Below are 22,567 nucleotides of genomic sequence, written 5' to 3' on the forward strand. Positions count from 1 at the left end.
TTGCACCCTATGCTGGTTGGGATAGGCAGGAGCACCCCCTGTGACCTTGTTCAGGACTAAGTGGGTTAGAAAATGGCTGACTGACTGATGGCAGATTTTCATGTCTCCCCAGAACAGTGTTTTGCAACCAGTGTGCCTGAACACAGTTGTGTGCCATGAGAGCTACCCATGTGTGCCATGGAAATAATAGTTTAGTTAACCTGGGTCTGAACATGAGAGGGACAAGCATCCACAGGTGGTTATGACCTGTCTGAGGAGGACAGCATTGCCTGGAGAATCTGGCATAAAAGCATTTTGGCAATCTCTTTGTTAGAGACACAGCGCTTAGAGCAGGTTAGACACATCTCCTGGCTGCTAAAGTCCATCTACCTGGGTGTGCGAGTCTCACCGGGCTGTGTATAGTGGGCATATGAGTTACTTCTGAGACAGAGTGGGGCAGGCAAAGGGAAGAAGCAGCTTGGAGCTGCTACCAAAGTGCTCACTAAGTGCCATGTCTGTGAATGCTTATCTCGGAGCTGCATTTTTTACTGGCTTCTCCCGTAGCCCCACCCCCTTTGAACAGTTGAACAAGTGTATGAGACATACAGTAATGTGTTAATGGTTAGAATAGTCATGTGCCTTGGGATTGTTTTGGTTACAAAAGTGTGCCACCATAGAAGAAAAGGTTGGGCAACCCTGCTCTAGATTAATATAAACATCTGCTTTTTTTACATGCTTTGTCCATCACAGAATTAGAGAAAGACAACACTAAAATTGAGTCTCGGCACCTTTTCACAGATCACTGGCACAATGCCTGTTATTTATAGGCCAAATTTAAAATGAGTCAACCAGGATTTTATAGCAAAACATCAGAGGCATCTAATTTACTATGCTTGCTTTCTTTTCTCTTTTTGACAAACCACAAACTCCTCATTCTTTCCACTTCACTCTTATAAGAAAGATGTTCTAATTAGTAGGCATGAGACAATACACTTTGCCCATGATAATATTCATATTTCAATTCAGGCTTCTCGATACAATCTTCTCACAATATGAAGTTTTCATCCATCCATCCATCCTCTTCCACTTATCAGGTCGCAGGGGCAGCAGCTTGAGCAGAGATACCCAGACTTCCCTCTCCCCAGCCACTTCTTCTAGCTCATAGTCCCTCCAGCATGTCCTGGGTCTTCCGGGGGCCTCCTCCCAGTTGCACGTGCCCGGAACACCTCACCAGGGAGGTGGCCAGGAGGCATCCTGATCAGATGCCCAAGCCATCTCATCTGACTCCTCAGAGGCACAGTGGCTCTACTCTGAGCCCCTCCCGGATGACTGAGCTTCTCACCCTATCTTTAAGGGAAAGCCCAGACACCCTGCGGAGAAAACTCATTTCAGCCGCTTGTATTCGCAATCTCGTTCTTTCGGTCACTACCCATAGCTCATGACCATAGGTGAGGGTAGGAGCGTAGATCTACTGGTAAACTGAGAGCTTTGCCTTACAGCTCAGCTCCTTTTTCACCACGACAGACCGATGCAGAGCCCACATCACTGCGGATGCCACACCGATCCACCTGTTGATCTCACGCTCCATTCTTCCCTCACTTGTGAACAAGACCCTGAGATACTTGAACTCCTCCACTTGGGGCAGGATCTCACTCCCAACCCTGAGAGGGCACTCTATCCTTTTCCGGCTGAGGACCATGGTCTCGGATTTGGAGGTGCTGATTCCCATCCCAGCCGCTTCACACTCAGCTGTGAACCGATCCAGAGAGAGCTGAAGATCACGGCCTGATGAAGCAAACAAGACAACATCATCTGCAAAAAACAGTGACCCAATCCTGAGCCCACCAAACCGGACCCCCTCAACACCCTGGCTGCACCTAGAAATTCTGTCCATAAAAGTAATTAACAGAATCGGTGACAAAGGGCAGTCCTGGCGGAGTCCAACTCTCACTGGTTGGGCAAACTCCCATTCACCCTCCAGGACCCTGCTAAGCTGGTCCGCTGTTCCACGACCAGGACGAAAACCACACTGTTCATCCTGAATCCGAGGTTCAACTATCTGACAGACCCTCCTCTCCAGGACCCCTGAGTAGAAGTCAATAGATAGATAGATAGATAGATATTGGTGGTATACAGGCATACTGCTGTTGGTGTAAAGGGTTGTAAAGGGTGTAAACCCCAGTTGGGTTTCTTGACACACTTCTGCTGAATAATTTGTTGGCTGAAAGGCCTCAGTGTTGGTGTGTCAAAGACTGAATATGCAAAATTGTTCAAAATGTTTTTGTTTTGCTACAGCCTCTACGGGTTCCAGAGTGCATTTCATAACAGAGTTTGCCCTTATAATTAGTTTGTTGGTTCGGTGGGCCTCACCTGAAGTGATTTTTCCAGCCCACTACACTGCAGCACAGAAAATCCCATTGGCCATAACAGAGTTGTAGAAGATGTGAAGGATGTCACTTCCCACATTAAGGGAACAGTCTCCTGAGGAAAAAAAGCCTGCTCTGCCATTTCTCATATAGTTCATCTGTGTTACAAGACCAATCCAGCCTGTCATTAATGTGAATCCCCAAGTACTTGTAGGAGTGGACCACCTCTACATTTACTCCTTGAATAGTGACCAGATATAGAGGCTGGTTGGTGTGGTGAAAGTCAATAACCAGTTCCTTGGTTTTGCTGATGTTAGGTTGCTCTCTTTGCACCTTGAAAAAAGTTCTCCACCTGACTCCACTCCTGTTCTCATCCCCCTTATAAACACACCCCATAAGTGCAGATTCATCTTAGAATTTCCACAAATGCCATGACCTGCTATTATAAAGTATTTATAGTCAGAGGTGTAGAATGAAGAGAAAATGAGACAGACCTGTTCCTTGTGGTGCGCCAGTGTTGCTCACACAGTCCTTGAGTCTCACAAACTGCAGATGACAATATGGTCATCCTCCTGCATATCTCTGAATTTTTGCCCCTTAGCAAGAATGGCCGGATGGTACTGATGGCACTGGAGAAATCAAAAAACAGAATTTTCACAATGCTGGCAGCTTTGTCCAAGTGGGAATAAGCCTTATGGAATAGATAGATAATTGCATCCTCTACTCTACTTTTGCTGATAGGCAAACTGCAGTGGGTCCAGGTGAACTGCCTTGAGAGGACTGATATAGTCCAGCACCAGTCTCTCAACGATCTTCATGATGTGAGACCTAATTACCACTGGTCTCTAGTCTTTAGGTGAAGAGACGCCTCTCTTCTTTGTCACAGGAACAATGCAGGATGTCTTCCACAGCAGCAGCACTTTCTAGAACCTTAGGGACAGACTGAGCAGATCACAGAGGACACCACAAAGTTGGTCAGATCAGGCCTTAAGAACTTGAGGACTGACTACATCTGATCCCACAGCTGTTCCCGTGTGTAGCTTGCTCAGTTTTCTCCTCACTTGGGGCATCATGTATAACAGCGTTTGAAGAATTCACACTAGAACATAGCATACAGACAAAAGTGGAAATGTGCGTACAAAAAAAAAAATTCAGATGCACAAAACTGTACATAACCCAACTTCCACATACTTCAGCTCCATAAATCCTGGTCAGCGTGAAATGTAACACACGTGCATTCACGTGTCACCCCATCCCGACTCCTCCCATAATTTTGCATATTGTAATAAGCAAATCATTATAAATTATATATCACCTTCTATTCAGTGTTTGCTTAAAAGACAATGGCAAAAGCATGTGAAAAAAAGAATTTTAGTGAATGCGAAGTGGAGGCAAGGAAAAACGTACTGTTTGTTGGCTTAATCAGTGGTATAAACAAAAAAAGGAAGTTGATCGAGTGATACAGAGTGGTGGAGATACCTGAAAGTTCAAGTTCAGAAAGTCGCACAGTGCCTGAAATAAAAAAAGAAGTGGTCAGATATCAAATCCCATCTGAGAGTCATACCGAAGTGCATTTGGGTACAGAGAAAAGAAAAAAAAATAGTGAGACAGTGAAGAAAAAAAGATCAAAATGTCAACTTTAATCTCAAAATTTGCACTTTAATCTTGTATTTTGTCATTAATGTCAACTTTAATCTCAAAATTTGCACTTTAATTTTGTATTTTGTCATTAAAGTAGAATGTCATAAACATCATCTTAAAAGTCAATGTATAATTTACTAGAGTTTCTCAGATCCCATCGTAACTAAAGTAGCACATCAAATGCTTTGTATTCTGTGTGTTCTATGTGTGTGAATCACTACGTGCTTCTTAAACGGCCTTCCCAGACAGGACCACACAGGCACTGGTCTTCAAACAGAATACATTACATTCATGATATTACAGCTTTCTGAACAGTTTAGAATACTAAGATGTATACTTGATATCGTTTTCATGATGAGTTGCATTAAAGCATGTATTGAACATGGGGACATGGTGCCGCAGCAGTAGCGATGAGCTGGTGCCCTGTCCAGAGATTGTTCCTGCCTCCCGCAAGATGCTTGCTGGGATGTGCACGACCCTAGATGAAATAATTTATTGCAGCAGTACTGTGTCTGTCAAACATACCAACCTCAATTCCTGTCCTTCCTTTTCTTTCAATACATAACCAATCGCTACACAATAAACTCTGTAATAAATGTCAAACTAGCTGTAAGCTTTGAACACCTATTCTCCAAAACGTTTAAGGAACATTGAAAAATCTGCATAGTACATATTTAATTATTTCATCCATCTATCCATCCAGGGTCACACATGTCCCAGCAAGCAAACAGAGTGAGGTAGGAACAATCCCTGGACAGGGCCCCTGCTCGTCACTACTGCTGCGCCACCGTGCCCCCACATGTTTAATTAACAGTATACATTATTTAAATTAAGTTAAAAATGTACCAGTATAATGTAATATACATATTTTAATCCATTTCATCTTATAAATGATATCAAGTATACACCCTAGTATTCTAACAGCACAGAGCTCAAAGAGGACAGCTCTTGGAAATCTAATTCGACTTAGAAGTCATCATCTGTAAATTTGCCCTCTCTTCCATTGAATTGAATTGAATTCCTTTATTTTTATTGTATACTACAATGATGTTCAATATGTAAATCCTCCATAAACTTATTTTCCTATAAAATGATTAAATAACAATAATAATACAATAAAAAATGAAAAATATACAATATGAAAGCATAAGTATAATATACATGTACATATAGTGCAAATCTTGTATACAAAACAGACTGTAACAATCTTGCAGTCTTGTATGTATGTTATCATTCCGTTTGACTCTCAGAACGTTTCTGCTGTGCTCTGTGAAAGCAACCGGCAGTTTTATCATGAAAAATCCATAGTATTATGTTTGTTGTTTAAAATTTATTTTTGCTAATTATATTTTCATCTTGCATTATTCCTATTGTAACAATGTTGTAGTGTTAATAAAATTAAATTAACCTAATAATAATATTAATTTAATTGATTTTTTTCTTTGTCGTCAAAAATTCTGCATGTAAAAACTTATTAGTACACCACAAAACAAAAATTAATTTTTCAAGTTGTGTTTTTTTAACGATATTTTTCTCAAAAAATGTAAAAAAAAAGTTTATTTTCCTCCTGGGCAACACCGGGTATTCCAGCTAACGGATAAAATGGCTCAGGTTGTGCAGTATTACAGCTGTAGTGCAAGTTTACAGTGAGGTAATTGTAATTCTACGTACAAAAAGTTCTATCAGGAGCACTTTATGGATTGATTGAGTGTGTCTAGAGCTCTTGGGATGAAACTGCAGATGCTGGTGGCTTCCCTGAGGCAGAGTATGTTATAAATGTCCTCCAGAACTTGAAGCTCTATTCTGATAATCCACCGTGTTCTCAACACAACACACTGTAGAGCTTTCCGATCAGCTGTACAGTTGTGATTCCACACAGAGATACAAGTGGTGCACTGAGAGTAACAACACTAAAGCGGCTATGGTATTTGGAATAGCATGGCCATTCTGTGCACCATTATATTGTAACAGGTTTATTACAATCAGGTGCCTTAAATTTATAAACGATATGCGGTTAATTTTACTGTATTTGATAAAGCTTGTGTCATGGATGTGAATCTAAAAAAGAAAGGAAGGCCACACAGGAACAGTGGTTCTGTTTTGATGCTGGGTTCTGCCAGTTTGAAAAACGGAGCAGAAACATTCGTACACAAGGGGTTGTACTGGTGTGAGAATGCCTTGGCTTTATGCCAAGTTTAGTTTTTCTACATCACAACGACAGCAAGGAAATAGGAGTACACAACATTTTTATGCGTACGCAATCTTTGTATATGAGGCCCCAGGTGTTTAGTCAAGCCTAATTATCAATGTATTATTATAATTATAATTAGTTATATGATAAGTAAGAAGGTAAAAAGGATTTTAAAATCAACTCTAAAAGTTTATTCCTGTCAGTTTGCTTTTGCTTAATAAAAAGTTGATCACAAAAAAAAAAAAAATAGAATGGCAAATATTTGGAAGTGGAAGAAACCTTCCTAGATTTGGCTATCTGACTAAATTCAGCAAGAAGGGCCTTGGTCAGACAGGTGACCAAGAATTCAGTGGTTACACTAACATAGCTTTAGAGGTCCTCTCCTTAGATGGGAGAACCTGTCATAAGGACAACCATCTCAGCAGCACTCCATACATCAGACATTTATGGTGTTGCAACCAGACGAAGTAAAAGTTCAAAAAGCAATTAAATGACTCTAAGAGCATGAGGAAAAAAGAGTCTCTAGTTTTATCAGACAAAAATTGAACCCCTTGGAAAGAACAACAAGCCTTATGTCTGGCAAAGACCTGGCATTGCATTTCACCATCATGCTATGGAGGTGCTTTTCAGTGACAGGGATAGGAAGCCTGATAAGAACTGAGGGAAGGATGAATGCAACAGACTAGGGTGAGCGACAGTTCATCTTTCAGTATGACAAAAACCTGAAGCACACAGCCAAGACAACACTGGAATCGCTTTATGACAAGTCACTGAACGTCCTTGAGTGGCCAGGCCAAAGCTCAGACTTAAACGCCGTAGAACATCTGTGGAGAGACCTGAAGATGGCAGTTTACAGATGATTCCCATATAATCTAAAGGAACCTGCTATAAATCTCCCAAATCCAGGTGAGGAAAGATTGAGGTGACTTACCAAGAAGACTTGAAGCTAGAATTGCTGCTAAAGAGGCTTTTACAAAGTACTGAATTAACAGTCTGAATACTTATACGAATGAAAGATCTCAGTTTTTGATCTTTAATAAATTTGCAAATCTTTCTGAAAACATGTTTTCACTTTGCCATTATGGGTTACTGAGTGTAGTTTGATGGGCAAGTAGGCAAATGTAGCCATTTAAAATGAAATCTACAACATAATAAAGTGTGCAGAAAGTGAAGGGGTCTGAATCCACTGTAAATCTGCCAGGGTGACGATACATTAAATCAAATGTTTATTTCTCATTTTAATGAGATGTTTATTTCTTCATTAAATGGTCTTTAGCAGATAAACCTTTTTCCTCAGGTGCCTTGTTGATAACTCTAATTGTCTCCTCAGAGGACACAATGGAGGTATAATATCATGTTTGTCCTCACATAGCAGTCATTCTGTTCTGGACCAGCGTCTGGTGAGCAAGTAAGCCATTTCTGTTTCTACTTTAAAGGGAAAACATGAGGGCCAGCAAATTCTTTTTATTTACATTCTGAAAATATTTGAGTGGAATTTTACTTTTAAAAACAACAAAGGAGTGGGAGAAATATTAAGAAGTTGAAATCTTTTATATATTACTGTTACTAATATTTTAAAGAAAAGACCACTGCACTTACTGTATTTTTTTCTGTTTTCTTCACTTATTTATTATAGAGGTAGGGATCTGCACTGAAAAATCTTAAATGTAAAATTAATAGATTAAGGCTAAGATTAATTTAACAAGAGAGAGAAGAACAATGTATGGTCAAGAGATTTTTAGATAAGATAACTGTCCAACAAAGTCCTTTGAAGTTTGTGATGACTTTTTCAAAACAATATGGGTCTGTAGACAAGTTATCTGTGTCAGTTTGAGAGATGCAAACAGTCCTCCTGGCATACAGGCAACCACCAAACCTTCAGCAATTAATTGTCCGAAGCTCCCTAAATGCATTGAAAGTCATTTTCCATGGCTTCTTTATTTGTTTACTTAAAAACTGCTCACTGTCATGGACTTCTCATTACAATATACTGTATGCAGGCACCATGTAATCATCACATCTGACATAAAGGACTTTATAAAAGAATTTAATATTGCAATAGCAGTTATAATGGTATGAAAGATCTAGGAGGAGAGTTCAGCATAATGCAAGTTCAAAAGTGGAATGAACTTGCACAGAGAGATGTTTTGAGGGACATTTTAATAAATCTAAGAAGTATAATCACAGCTAAAAAGTAGTGATGTATATTCTGGAGTTTGGGACTTACAGTTTTGCATGTCAGTTGCAGAGCATTAAATCTCACATGTGACAAGATGGTGGGTATAACTGCTGTCTTATAGCAAGAGGAGAGTGGTTTTGACTCTCAGCCCAGTCTCCACTTTTAAAGAGTTTGCAGATTTTCTCTGTGTCTTTGTGGGTTTTCTATGTGGGTTTTCCTCCCAGATTCTGAGGATGGCTTACTGTTAATTCACAATTCTATATACAGTATACCCACTGTGAGTGAATGAGTGAATGTCTCTTGTGAGCGAATGGCTTCCTGCCCTGATTTCATGTCTCTGGATTGAATCCAGCAGTTTTTGGACATAGACAAAAGGACAAAAGGAGCAATGATCTGTGAATTTCGTATAAGTCATCTCTGTTAATAATTTGTTTTGGAAGATCATCAAGCAAAGAATTTCCAGGTATAAATTTCATAAAGCAGTGTATTGTGTCAATTGTGAGTGTGGAGATCTTTCTACATTGCAAAAAATTCCTTTTGACTTGTATGACATTTTAAATAAATCGAAGCTGACTGTTGACATGATGGTTAGCATTGCTGCTTCGTAGCTCTGGGCATGTGGGTTGGACCTCTGGTTTGTTCACTTACGTTATGAAGTTTGCATGCCCTCCCCGTGTAGACATGTGTTTTCTCACAATATTCTGATTTCTTTAAACAGATTTAAATATTGATTAGAACATTAGAACAGTCAAGACTAGAACAAACTATTCAGCCCAAAAAACCTTGCCAGTCCTATCCACTTAATTTTTCTAAAATAACATCAAGTTGAGTTTTGAAAGTTCCTAATATAAGTAAAACAGTACATTCTTTAAAATTTGAGATGACACCTTAGCTATGCTTTCTTCTATATACAGTATATATATATACACACAGTGATACCTTGGAATCCGAACTTAAACCATTCCAGAACCCCGTTCAAGTTCCAACACAATTTTTCCTCTTTAAAATAATATAAACTGGATTAATACATTCCTGGGTTCCACAAACTCGAATTTTCAGAACATAGTAGCGAGATCAGCCACATGTGTACCGCTTTCATGCTTAGCAATAAGATCTTTCTTAACTTCATATGTAGCTCCTAACATCTTTCCTTTTACTCTTATTTTCATCACTACACTTTGTAGGACCCATGGCGAACATACTAAGTTACTATCTCTCTATTATAAAAAAAAAATCCTGTGGGAGGGAATGACTAGGAGACGATACGTGATCTTCACGTTAAGATCATGGAAGACAAATAAAAGACCCGCAAGATGAAAGAGAAAAAAAAATGAGTAGTGTAAAGGCACGCAGCACACACAGATACAGGGGTCTCAGTGCATATAAAGCGTATAAAGGACAATACATTATAAATGAAACGTAGACGACTAAAAGATCGCATTAGTGCAAACAAAAGGAAATTAATAATCAGGACCAGGTGTAATTGAAAAAATAGCAGAACAAAGCGATGTCAGAAATAAAAGACAAAGCAGAAAACAAAGCCTTTTCGTATTTGCATCATTCAATGCACAAAACGTAGATTTACACAATAATGTACCATACGCTATGAGAATCTGTGGTCCCACAACAGTTAAAGCAACGACAAGTTTTGCAAAGAAAACAAAATTCGGTCAGGTGTATATTTATGATCACAGAGAAGCAAGCACAACGTGAGCAGCAGAGACACGAATTGGCAAAAAGGACAACGGCTATACAGCAGCTGCTCCCCCCTTCACAACGCGGGCAGAGTTATACGTCCTGCAAGAAAGAGATTTAACCATGCCCGGTGCCGGAAATAAAGAACAATTATTGTTTTTACAACGTCAATTCGCTGAAATTCTTATATTTTCCCCCGTGCTTTTCCTATTGTCTTTTCACAAAAGGGTGAACTTAAGGGCTATTTATATTGATTTGCATATTCAAAGAGGCGTAATTCTGGGAGGAGATGGGGTGGGACAGCAGGCGCATGCACGCTTTTCACGCTGATCAGGATTTATGTAGCAGAAGAGCATGGAAGTTTGCGTATGCACAGATTCCTGCATCTGGATTTTTCTGTGTGTAAGTACAACTCTGGCTTTTGTGCTTACTTTATGTTATAGTGTGAATTCTACGCACGCCGTTATGCATGAGGCCCCTGGACAGTAGCAACCAAGAAAAAAATTTAGGCAATCTTAGGAATTTTATAAAGACTCCCCAGACCACTCTTTTAGTTCTGAAAAAGTGGGCATTTCCCTTGAAAAAGATGGCATCCTGTTTCACTTTATCTATTCAACATATCATTATTTTTTAACAAAGGGTAGCCATTGATCAACTCTGAAAAAAAGAAACAGTCCAAAACAGATTTTCTCTCAACTGTGTTATTTTTCCCCCTCTTGTAGATTCTGCTGTTCTAAGAATCCCCATAAACTATGTGCCCATTTCAGGTACTTTTTAGAGAGGAAAGTAGAAATGCGGTTTGGAGCAAAATGGAACCTAATGTGGGCACGGAAGAGAGTAGAAACGGGAAACAGTTATATCAGGAGTGGGATGAAACTATGGCTTGACTAGTCAGGAGCTGGACTGAAAAAATCAGTGTTGTGCAGACATTTACCTGAATCTGCTGGTGCAAGTGGACATTATGACCTGAACAAGCTTTTACGGGTGACTTCTGTTCAAAACTGAATAGTAATGTCCTCACAGCTGTTCTAAAAAAACCTACCCCAGTTTCTGTAACAAAAGGTGCTATGTGGCCATTATTGTCAGATTGTCAGAAGCTGCAAGGATGATTAATGCCTACTATTAGTTCATTCAGTGATCCATTTTCTGAAGTAGCTTTTCCATTGCAGGGTGGTTGGAAGGTAGTTTATCATAGCGAGTATTCACCTGCACACCCACAGACAATTATGCAGCACTTATTCTGAGTCAAAAGGCAGAATAAAACCATAACCAAAGCTAAATCAAATGACAAAATGCAAAAATAATTATGTTTCCTTGTGTACAGAACTCTATCATTAGAAACAAAATTTACTTTTTATGTGCAATAACTTAAAATCCATGATATTAAGGTGTGAGAGGAACGCGGAGTACCCCAAACACTGATGACCATACAGACTACGTTTAGAGAACAGTAAGGACACTGGGCAACCATTTAGTTTTCATGTTAGTTATGACATGCTGGTGAGGAAAGAATTATTGTGGGTACCAAAAATAACCAGGGGGCAGCAGGTTGTAGAATTGAGACAAACTATAACGCAACCAAAACACAAGGGCAAAATGGGAATCTGAGTTGGAGATAATAAACGAGTTTAAAAACCGAAAACAAAACCCGACAATAACGCTTAATGAAGAAATTTAAAGCAGAAGAGATTTATCCACCAAAGGATACCTTGTTAAACGATTGCCACCATATTTACAGTATAGTGGTGGAAACCTCAACGCTGCTGATGCGTCAGCTGCAATCACATGACACAAGCTGCAAACTGCATCGCATAAGCCCGTGGTTCTGATCCTTTTCCATACCCTGCAGCTCCACAAAATGTGTCTTTTATGTTTGCACTCCCTACAAAAGTAATATCACATTTAAAAAAGAAGTCAAATTTCTTATTTTTGAACCACAAGTCAAACTTGAAAAGTAAGCAGTTAACTCATAAAAATAAAATTTAAATATTTATTGAGATTTATAAAGGTATATTGCTCAATCATCTTGTAAATTTAATCTTGTAAATAATCAAGAGGTTTGGGGAACTGGAGACCCCGTGAAGCAATGGGTGCTGGCATGCCACTAAGCAATAAAACACAGTCAACGAACTTGGTCTCCTGATAATCCCTGCACTGCAGTTAAAAACAGACACGCCAGACACTTAAAATTGCTGCGCAGCTGTCAGGACCGCCAGCAGGAGAGATGGGCTGAGTGTAAGTAGCAGATATTGCATCCAATTTAGTCCCCCTTGTCCCCTGCCTGGCAAAAATGTTAATCAAACCTCAAAATCAGTGACGCTTTACGATCAGGGTTTGCACAGAAATCTATACTAGACCTCACCCTCCTCTACAGTTCATTGCAAGGTCCAAATTCCATTCTCTTAAAATAAAGATATTTACTTTTACGAATGCTCTGGCCACAGCAAGGAACCCGCAAGAATGCACATTTATGCGGCTCTTTCACAGGTGACATTTCCAATGCTTGATTGGTTTCATAGCATAGAACAGGAGCACTAATCAATAAATGACCTACAAATAATGGAACACCGCACAACACTGAGAGCACCGCGATAAAGTTGGACAACTCACCTCAAATAATTTTGGTGAACTGAGCCACAGCCTTCCTCCTTGTTGCACCCCCTAAAATATCATCTTGCACACCTGGTTGGAAACCCCTGACATAAACAAAGAAACAGAATGGTAAAAAATACATAACTTTATTAATGTAAATGAAAACTATAAACAAACGCCTAAAACAAGTTTGCCATGGCAAAAGCAAAACTATACTGTGAGTCAAAATACATGTATAAAATGACATAACAACTACATCGTTTCTTTGTGATATTTGGCACAATTTAGAAATATTTACCTTGTTTTTTATTGTTTACTACTACCATACATATCCATTTTGTTTCATTTTTCTTAGATTTGAAGATTTATCGTAAGAACCATGTCTGGATGGAATCAATCAGTTAAAGAATTCGTCATTACTGGATTTCCAGGATTCAGAGACCAAGAAAGCAGAAAGGTTCTATTTGGAGTCTTCTTCACAGTCTACCTCTTCATTCTTTTGGGGAACATTCTCTTAATCTTCATTTTTTCTTCGGACCGAACACTCCACACCCCAATGTATGTGTTAGTCTGTGGTCTGGCCGTTCTGGACGTTGTCACTAGTACAAACACTGTGCCTAGTATGCTAGTTCTGTTCAGATTTGAATATAGATCGGTGCCTTTTGGTGCTTGTATTACTCAGTCAACATTCTGGGTGGGTCTGTTCTCTACCGAGTGCCTGTTCTTTGCATTAATGGCCTATGACCGTTATATAGCCATTTGTAATCCGCTTCACTATCCTAATTTAATGAGCAACACTTGCATCTCAAAACTGACAGCTTGTTGTTGGCTAGTTGGGTTTGCTTGTGGAATCGTATCTGTTGTTCTTCTTCTCAGGCTCCCTTTCTGCTATTCCAACACAATTACTCACTGCTTTTGTGATTTTGCATCATTGTTCTTCTTGACCTGTGGAGACAACACAGTTAGCAACAATTTAATTTTATTTATTGGAGTGAGTGTCTTGTTCATCCCATTGGTGTTTATCTTTTTCACCTATATGCGAATTATATATTCAGTTGTCAAGATTGCCAGCAAAGACGGACGAAGGAAGGCCTTTTCCACCTGTGGCACACACATGCTGGTCATTTCTGTCTTTTTCCTGGGAGTCTTCATCACAGACAGAATTCCTGTTACATCCATGGATGCTCGAATAATGGGACTAATAATACAAAATGTCTTCCCACCTTTAATGAATCCAGTTATTTACTTTCTTAGAACTAAAGAAATTAGAAACAGTTTTGTAAAAAGTTTAAAGAAAATTTTACCAAGCAGTTAGGATTTATTTACAAAATGTAATACTTTTGATTTTGTTTTGACCCACAATTCTGACCTGGTATAAATGTGCTTGACTTCCAAGCAATGATCAATGTATATAAATTGTTATTTATAATAACTTTTTTCTTGATAAAGAGTTAACAATACCCAAACTTCTCTTCAGCTATGTAACTACTTCTAACCCTAACCCTTGAATCCTCACACACATTACATTGGTCAAATATTTAAAAAAAAACATCACCCCTCAGTGGGATTATGTGGGTTTGAGAACATTATGTTATTCATAACGAAAAATTTCACTTAAAAGCCCAGCTTGCTATTCATTGATTAATTATAAATATGATGAAATAAAATACAATTTTCTTTTTGGATGTTGATATACTTTGTTGATCCCCGAGGGTAAATTCTCTTCTCACATGACCTTTGCAGATCAGAGCACAGGATCAGCCATTGTCTGGAGCCCCAGAAACAATTTTCAGGTTAAGGACCTTGCTCATGGGCCCAAAAGCGTAGGATCCTTTCTGGCAGGGACAAGATTTGAACCAGTACCTTTCCAGATACCAGCATAGATCCTTAGCCTCAGAACCACTGCTCCACTCAAAACATTATGTATAAATAAATAAATAAGCCCAGTAATGTACAGGTGATGTTCCTAATTCATGCCGGATGATTGCTGGGATATTCTCTAGCTACCCTACCCTAATCGGGCTAGGGAAATGAATGGATGGGTGGATCATGTGGAAAACAACATAACCTAATGTTGAAGCAGCAACATAAAGTAGCATGCAATATATACTGTACATATTTTATTTATATCCACTGTTACCGCTGATTCGCCGTCACTGATGGTGGCAGCAGCTGTGCAAGAGCAGCTCAGGTGCTGGTCTGCTGTGTATTCCTAGTGTGTAATGTCGGTAGCTGTAGGCTGAAACTCTGTTAAATAGTAAACCAATGGCAAAGTAACTCCCTCTTACAGTATTTCAAATTGGAAACAAGCACACTCTTAACTTGCCCTCTGCAGGAACAGCTGCAGGCTTGCCACATAACATGGTAGTCGTACAATGTTTAGAATATTTAAAGCTGATCTCTCATCTGCCCAAATGCCCTCTCTCTCCTTTCCTGTCTTCTCTAGATTGCATCTGCTCCAGCCGGTGCTTCTGAGCCTGCTTGATGAAGAAGGCTTTTAGTTCTTGTAATCTGAAGAAGGGAGCTAGAGCAGGACAACTGCCCAATTCGCTGCTTGAATCCTGTGTGCTCGTGTGCTGCAGAAAGTCTTGTATTTTGAATAAAGACTTGAGACTATTCCTACCTACTCAGCAATAAGTTAATTTTCCTTGGAAACTGGGTCTTGTGCAACCCTATGACCCAAGCGTAACAAGTTATATATATATATATATATATATATATATATATATATATATATATATATATATATATATATATATATATATATATATATATATATATATATACAGGTAGTCCCCAGGTTGCGGACATCTGACCTACGACTTATGAACGATGCATGGCTGCAACACATGCACCTCAGTAACTGCCACTCTGTCATCTTCGGCCTGGGGATGCTGCAAGCGGTGGCTGGAGGGGAACGATTTTGCTGCTCGTGCAGTGTAGTGTCCCTTGGGCAGCTCCTGACAGCAAGCGGTGACCCATGATCCATAGTCACCGGTGCCACAGCTATCGCTCATGTGCAGGACGATGGTTTGCTGCCCACTACACCACCGCAGCTACTGCTCCTGACAGGACGCAGGCTGGATAAAGCAGAGGGAGGAATTTCACTGCCCGCCCAGCACACATGGCTGATAATGCTGCAAGCGGTATCCTGGTTGTGGCTGAACGGAGGCCATTGAGGGTGAACAGGGCGGCGGAGGTAGCATTTTAGTGTGCCTCGGATGGCTGCCTGTTGAATTAAGGTTGGGCGATTCACTACCCACATTTGGCCGCACCGTGTTTGTTCATGGTGGACAAACTTTGCGGGCACTGCAGTGGAGGTGACTGTGAGGCGGGCTGGTGATGAACCCCCCTCACCGCCCCCAGTCATTCTGAATAGAAAGCCTGCTTGTACTGTTACGCACATAGCAGGAAGTTGTCTCTTGTCAGTACATCAGACGTGTTGACAGGTGCCTTCCTGCTGTGATAGCGTGTATAGCACGGTGCAGAAGACCTCATTTTAACTTTTTGTCTTCACCTTTCAAGAATGTCTCTGAAACACAAATCAGATGCAAGTGCTGGTGATAGGGTAAAGAAGAGAAAAACCATCACCATTGAAAATAAAGTAGAAGGTCAGAGAGAGGTGAAACTCCATCATTCAATGGCAGAGCACTTGGTTACAATCGGTCAAGAATAGCATTTATTAAAATATTGTACCTGTTCCAACTTACATACAAATTCAACTTAAGTACAAACCTACAGTTCCTATCTCGTACGTAACCCGGGGACTGCCTGTATATATGTATATATATATATATATATATATATATATGAACCCTTCAGACAGACGTCCCAGTAAACAATAAACAATCCTCCAACTCCCAGCAGCTCTGTCACACTACCACCCATCTCCAGCTCGGTCTGCTGGGGTTTCCCACAGTCCTTTTAAAGTCGATGACCCAGAAGTATTCCTTCTCCGGGTCAAACTCCTTCTTCAGGTGTCCTGGTTTCCGTTCTCGTGACTTCGAAGTACTTCCGGGTTAGCGTCACAGTAATATTCCCCAGGTTCTTGTTGAGCTCCCCCTGGCGGCACCCACAGCACCCAACAGGGCTGAAGAGACGGACTCCATGTCCAATACTGCCCTGCAGGAATCCGAGGAACCATTTCCATCCAGGGGAGCTGCCATCTAGCGTCCCGGGGGATGCAGTGCCCTGAAAAGGTGGGTTTCTTCTGTTAAGGGATGTCCTGGCCGGACTGAAACGGCCGTCCATCTCTATATATATATATATATATATATATATATATATACAGTATATATATATATATCAATCATATATTTTGTTGTTAAGTAGCATGATTTTTGTCACAGCTTTTAACTATTTTAGTGTATTCAGCAGCTGAATGACCCTGGCCAAAATTTGTGTAAGCTGTCTTACCTAAATGTATCTGGTTTATATTTTACAGATCAAAGTTACATACTTTAAACATTGGCTGCACTACATCTACCCTAACTGCATTTTGTAGTTTATCATAGTGGGGCTAGCAATGAAGACGATGACAGAATTACTTATTTTTTTTAATCTATACCAGAAGGAGAATTTCATCTAGTATATCAGTTTATCCGGCTCATCACCCACTACTTGGATCAGCATTTTATGTTTGGGGGCATCTGTCTTATTTAACATTGGTTGGTATAGTGTGATGATCTGTAATGTCACTCTGGCCTTGCAAAGCATTATGGGATGCTGAATAAAAATGTTTCTATAAGCAGGACACAATGTGATTTTTAGGAAATTCTGTAGCAAACAAGGTCACTGGCAAATCCAGTAAATTTGCAGCAAAAAATGCTTTGGTGAATTTTGCCAATCAACACAACTCACCATATGCACTCTTATTTCACTTCACTATAGGTTTCAAAGTCACAGCTTTACAAGTTCATCACAAACACAAAGAAGTGGAGCAACAACACTGCATTTTTCTGAAGTCTTTTTGAGTATAAAAATGTGATTTTCGTAACCAAAATTACTGAAAACATCAAGTTAGCAAATAACATTTGTCACTCAGCTATACCTGGATAAGCATGTTAAATGTAGTGCTCTTATTTTGAAATTCTCTGTGTTTGAGTCGCAGTGTGTTCTATTGGGCTGCAGTACACTGCAGTGTGTGCCAGTCAGCTATCTGGGTAGTTCTGTCCTGTGTGTTATACCAGCTTGGTGGTGCTTACAGGAAATGTTTACAGGCAGTTGTTCTTTTTTAAAGACTGTACTAGGATGATAATTATTCTGTTTATACAAATCTTTACAATTTAACTTGTTTTGTTTATTTTTTCACTTGTAAGTCACACTAATGGAACTGCAAAGCCCATTTCTTCCTCCTGTATCTGTTAACTTTAATATACCTGTACATGCGTACCATTGATGGGATGATAAAAATTTGACTTTGTGTTTCTCATTGTGATTAGATGTTTATTTTTTAAAGAAAGGATCTCCACTGGGTAACTTTTCATCTCTCCTTACGGACCTTCACCAGGACTCTGCTCATAACTCTAATTATCTCCCTAAAGGACAAAAATGAGGAATATCACCCCTGTCCCCAAAAGGAAGCCATTCTGTTTCAGAACAGCATCTGATGAAGAGGTGAGCTCTTTGAATTTCTGCAATTAAGGGAAACATTCATGAAAGCAAGTTCTTTTAATTTATATTTTCAAAAAAATAAAGTCTATTTGGATTTTACTTTTTAAATTAATTATTGAAGATACATATTACTATTGGTAAGAGTTTTAAGGAAAAAGCAACAGCACTTACTGGTATTTTTCTTACCCTTACAAAAAGTGAAATATATTTTTATATGTATGTATAATATATATGTAAAGTATATATTTAGCTATCAATATAATATATTTTAAAATATGTTACAATAGTCTTATAAGCTCTTTTAATTTCTGCTATTAAGGGAAACATTCATGGAAACAAGTTCTTTTCATTTATGTTAAATAGTTTATTTGAATTTTATTTTTTAAACTAATTGTTATTAAAGATACATATTACTACTGGTAAGATTTTTATGAAAAAAAAAATCTGCATACTGGAATTTCCGTTACCCTTACAAAAATAGAAATCTATGTAAAATATATTGTTGAAAAAATACTTAGCTATCAATAAATTGTATTTTATTGTTTTATTGTTATAATATTTTTTTTTTTTTAAGTTTTTATTGAAAAGAGATACAATCCATCTGTTTATGACTTTTGTCACGTTTAAGCTCTTCATGGCATAAAACAGATCAATATATCTCTTTGGGTTATCTCTCAATTATAGAAAAAAAAAACTATTTACAGGGGATGTATAGACAATACCTATTCATAAAACACAGGTTCTATAACAGAAAAACATCTGGTTCAATAGGGGTTATATACTCAATCCACCTAGACCAAAAATCGACAAACAGATCTATTTGGTTATTCATACTGAAAGTAATTTTCTCCATTATAAACACATTTTTTACAACATCAATCCAATCCTGTATTTGTGGCGGGTTAGGTTTGTACCAGCATCTAGTAATAGCTTTTTTACTTGAAGCAAGAATTATTCTATACATGTATTTATTTTTCCCTTCCCAGGAAACCATTGACACCGTGCCCATATAAAGTACCTTAAAACTGAAATCAATTGTAATGTTTAAAATAATTTCCAATACCTTATGTATATCTTTCCAAAAACCTCTAATTTTAGAACATCCCCAAAATATGTTAAAATGGTTTGCATCCTGTGAGCCACAATGTCTCCAACAATTTGAGTTGCCTTGAAAATTATTTTTCTGTTTTGGGGTAAGGAAAAACCTAATAGTATTTCTCCAGCAGAATTCTCTCCAATATGGAGAACGGGAAGTTGCCCATTGTTGTTTACATATATTTTCCCAGTCTTTGGTTGAGAAGATAATCCCACTTTCTTTCTCCCATCTTTCTTTAATGTACAAGGATGAATCTCCTTGTAAATCCATCAAGGCTCTATAACGTTTTGTAATAGTCTTAAACATTGGTTCAGCCTTATAAGCTGCGGAGAATATTTTAACTAGAGCACTCTTAATTTGGATCCTCATCGATCCCTTTTTTAATTTTCTGGCAGAAATGTTGTCAGAGCTGGAGGTATCTGTAAAAGTCTTTGGATTCCAAACTAAATTTTTCTTTTAGACAATTAAAATCTAATAATTGTCCTTTATCCATGATTGAGCAATAAGCAGTGATCCCTTTCTTAGCCCATATTTTAAAATGCATATCTAATGTATTTGGTTTAAAATCAGAATCATATGATGGCCATTTCAATACATTAACAGAATCCTTTAGATTATAGTCCTTAATAATCTCAAACCAATTTTTAAGTGTTACCTTAATCCATTGATTTTCTTTCTTATTTTTAATTAAATGATCATCTATGATGCTAGCTTGAATAGGGATCATGTCAAACCAACCAATCTCTATATCCTTCCACCTTGCTTGATATTCTGGTTATAATATTCTTGAAGGATAGAAATATTGTGCAATATACCAGAATATGTTGTAAAATTGGTAAATTATCACAGTTTTTGTATACTGCAATATATTGTTCAAAGTATGAAAATATATTTATCAATATAGTCTCAAATACTAAGAAAAATATAATTCAATGTTTAACCTTTTCCAGGTTAACATATAAGACATGAATGATATTTACATGGGACTGAGCACAATCTATATATATATATATATATATATAACATGTCTTAACCGCAATGCACATTTAGAAATGTCTGTTACAATAAATGATGGCAAATGTATGTTTCATTATATTTCAGATATCATAAAAATATATTTTTGATCTTTACACATATGCTCTTCAGATAGATAGAAATGAAATGCACTATATAACAGATAGATAGATAGATAGATAGATGTGAAAGCCACTATATGATAGATAGATAGATAGATAGATAGATAGATATAGATAGATAGAAAGGCACTATAGAAAAGATAGATAGATTTTAATACAGTGTAGTAGGCAGGATAAGAAAGATAGATAGATGTGAAAGACTATATAATAGATAGATAGATAGATAGATGTGAAAGGCACTATATGATAGATAGAGAGATAGATAGTCCCCTTTTGTACTAGTTAAGAACTGTAATAACTGTGCGTGCAATTCTTTTGCTTTTCAGCTTTTTCTATTATGTTATTTTTTCTTCTGACAGAAAGCAAAATCAAAAGGCAATTCACAGAAGATTAGAGAATACAAACTAATGCAAAGTAATAATTTTAATACAGGACAAGGTGGGCCATGCTTTCAAGAAGAGCAGAAAAATAAAACATCTCTTTATGTATAAAACGATAACGTGTCCGATGTCTGTGCCTGGATGTAATGTCCAGAGGGCACCAAGGGGCAGGAATGTCTGATGATTAAAAGGAACAAAGCAATACAAGTAAAGAGGGATGTAAGGACTAGAATGTTCGATGAATAAAGACAACAAGACGCACTGTGATTGAAACAGATGCACTTACAATTGTACGCCCGTTTTAATAAATGGGTGTTTTGTTAGACTAGTTAAAATTAAAATGCTAAATATATTAAAGTGTTGGAATACAATTAATGTAGTTAGACATTACATAATCATTGTCAAATGAATCTGGCTATATTAAATAATTATCTGTAGCAACAGCATTTGTAAAAAAAGAAAAAGATGGGTTTAAGGTTATGGCAGAGCTGGGAGAGTAATGGAAATTGCAAAGTTGATGGAACACTCAATGAGAGATGTTTTGTAGGACATTTTGATAAATCTGTTTTCTAATAAGTTTATTGAGTCATAAGCAGCAGTATTATACTATATACAGTATTGTGGAATTCTAAACTTTTTAAGTGTTTGCATGTCAGTAGCAGAGAATTCAGTGTCAGCTATTGCAGTAATGTGGCGTAGTGAGTGCTGCTGTTTCCTCCAAACACTAAAAGACTGGGTTTGACTCCTAGCTTAGTCACCATTTTCTTGCACGTTCTCCTCATATCTTTGTATTTTTTTTCTCTGGGCACTTCTGTTTTCTGTTGTTTGTTAATTGTTGTGATTGACTACAAATGTGCAAGTGAATGTGCCTCATGGCAGCGATTCTCGACCACTGTGTCCGGTAAGTCACAAGTTGGTTTTCTTCATAATGGTAGTGGGTGGCAGCAGGTCAGGCAGTGGTCCTTGATCAACCTGAGGGGTACTTCAGCTGCCTTAAGTTAAACTGGCATGCAGTTGTCATTTCCTATTATTGAATTGCATTACAGCAGATTTTAAAAATGTATGAAGGGATCAATGGGTGATATATTGGGTGTAAGCCATCTGTTATCTGTTAATAATTTGCTATGAAAGATAATCTGGCAAAGAACTTTCAACAATAAATGCTATACAAAGGTTTGTGGTTTCACTTGTGACCATGGAGATCTTTTCTACTTTGTGCTAAAACATTCACTTGAGTTTTATGATGTTTATTTTATAGGAATTGAAGGTGAGTGGCAACATAGTGGTTAGAATTGTTGCTTCACAACTCCAAGGATGAGGGTTTGACTTGTCTGTTCACTTTCTTTTGGAACTTTGCATGTTGTCCCCATGTTGACAAGGGTTTTCTCATCATACATTACATGAGACAATAATAATAATAGTAATAATTCTTTATATTTATATAGCCCATAAATTAAACTTTGCAATTTGCACTTTAATCATTGGTGGTGCAGTGGTAGCGCTGCTACCACACAGTTAGGCGACCCAGGTTCAATTCCCCGGACCTCCCTGCATGGAGTTTGCATGTTCTCCCTGTGTCAGCATGGGTTTTCTCCAGGTGCTCCGATTTCCTCCCACAGTCCAAAGACATGCAAGTTAGGTGCATTGGTGATCCTAAATTGTCCCTAGTGTGTGTGTGCTTGGTATGTGTGTGTCCTGC

Source organism: Polypterus senegalus, chromosome 2 (genome assembly GCF_016835505.1).
Source record: "Polypterus senegalus isolate Bchr_013 chromosome 2, ASM1683550v1, whole genome shotgun sequence".
NCBI classification, from domain to species: domain Eukaryota; kingdom Metazoa; phylum Chordata; class Cladistia; order Polypteriformes; family Polypteridae; genus Polypterus; species Polypterus senegalus.